The sequence below is a fragment of the Rhinoraja longicauda genome, chromosome 31 (assembly GCF_053455715.1).
Source record: "Rhinoraja longicauda isolate Sanriku21f chromosome 31, sRhiLon1.1, whole genome shotgun sequence".
Lineage (NCBI taxonomy): Eukaryota > Metazoa > Chordata > Chondrichthyes > Rajiformes > Arhynchobatidae > Rhinoraja > Rhinoraja longicauda.
The window spans coordinates 12,945,060-12,946,695 of NC_135983.1; the positions used below are offsets into that span (position 1 = coordinate 12,945,060).

At 49.6% G+C, this 1,636-nt stretch overlaps 1 protein-coding gene across 7 annotated transcripts in view; it reads right to left on the reverse strand.

Annotated features, from left to right (window-relative positions):
- The window catches only part of tncb (tenascin Cb), a 122,542-nt gene extending 121,257 nt beyond the window's left edge, over positions 1-1,285 (reverse strand). For 6 of the 7 annotated variants that reach the window (XM_078426085.1, XM_078426082.1, XM_078426084.1 and 3 more), the window contains exon 1: positions 705-1,077. The gene's annotated coding sequence lies outside the window, so the exon portion shown is untranslated. Of the gene's footprint in view, positions 1-704; positions 1,078-1,210 lie in introns of those variants that run through there. The other variant, XM_078426081.1, reaches the window with a different exon arrangement.
- Between the last annotated feature and the right edge of the window lie 351 nt (positions 1,286-1,636).

Below are 1,636 nucleotides of genomic sequence, written 5' to 3' on the forward strand. Positions count from 1 at the left end.
GCAGACCGCTCCCGTGTAACTGGGGATATTTATTCACAAAATGCTGTAGTAACTCAGCAGGTCAGGCAGCATCTCTGGAAGAAGGGTCTCGACCCGAAACGTCACCCATTCCTTCTCTCCTGAGATGCTGCCTGACCTGCTGAGTTACTCCAGCATTTTGTGAAATAAATACCTTCGATTTGTACCAGCATCTGCAGTTATTTTCTTATACTACCGTGTAACTGGGGATCTTTTAAACGGTCCCTTTCAAAGGTTCTGAGGCGCATTCTAGCTACAGTACCCCCCACACCCCCAAACTGCCAAACCTAGCCATTGCTCTGGAAAGGGGGTCGGCTTGAGCCAGAAAGTCTACTTGTATTGTAAATGCAAGCAGCGAGCGTGCAGGTGCTTTGTAGAAACTCTTCCCGTTTTGGCTTCAAGGAAAGACCCTCTTCTGACAAATCCTGCTATTTCCACCCGCTCCACGGCGGCCAAATCAGGGGAGATATTTACAGTTCTCAATAAGAGGGGGGGGTTGAGAATTTTTTATTTTCTGAAATTCCTGCGCCGTCAGCATTAAATTTCACCGGAGACTACAGGCATTTAAAGCAAGACGCTACGTGACTGGTTGAAATCAAGTCCTGATCGCTATTAAACATGCTGCACAGACGTTGAAGTTCAGAGCAGTTCTGTAAATATATATATTAAACAAAGTACTGCCTTACCTGAAGCTGTGCAAACCGTGGGCAGACTCTACAATTCAATCGCCCTGCCTCTGCGAAACTTATCTTTGTGGCTCTGCCTTGCAGCCTGTGCTTGCACTGAATCACCGGCTTGCATGGGCTCCCGTGTAGGTGGTCCACTGGCGAGGCTGCAACTCGCCCCTATATTGTACGGTAACTGCAGAGATGTGGACAGTCAACCGAGCCGGGCACCCTCTCCGTTTATATAGCATCTCCGAAAGCAATGAACTTTGGCATCTCCCGTGTAATAAGATGCCTTTAGGCTGACTGTGGTAGTGATGAATTAAAGCTGCAGCCACACAGTGGTGCTCGCCTTTTTGGAAGATTGCTTTAACATACCATTTATGGTGAACCATGGAGGTTCCAACTGCTACATCCCTCCCCTCTTCCAACCCCCCTCCCCCCTCCTCCCACCACCCCCTCCCCAGCCATCCCACCGACCCCACCAGTGACTCGGCCAAGAGGAAGTTCCAGGACCAATCACTCACAGGGTAGACTAGTAAGGAAGGTGTCTGGTCGCAAGCGGGAGTCTAAGCTCAGGGAAGGGTTTAGTCGGCTGCAACGCATGACAATCTTCAGGTTCCTGGTTTTGAAGCTGCTGTTACTGCTCGCTACTGCTATTGTCAAGGAGGCACTCAGGCAGAAGGCAGGGAGGGGAAAGTGGGGTGACCTGGAAATCATCACCGCCTGCCTCCCCGACAAACCACCCAGTCAGTGACTGCTCAGTGGGTTAACACCAGGATGGCCACTGATGAAGATGGCCCCAGGTATCACCTAACACTGCACAGCACACCTTTCGTGCAAAAGATGGTCGATTGCAAGCACTTAAGGTTGTAGGATTGTGCCTTGAAATACTGCTGAAATAGCAAAACCTTCAGCAGAGATTAGAAACATAGAAACATAGAAAATAGGTG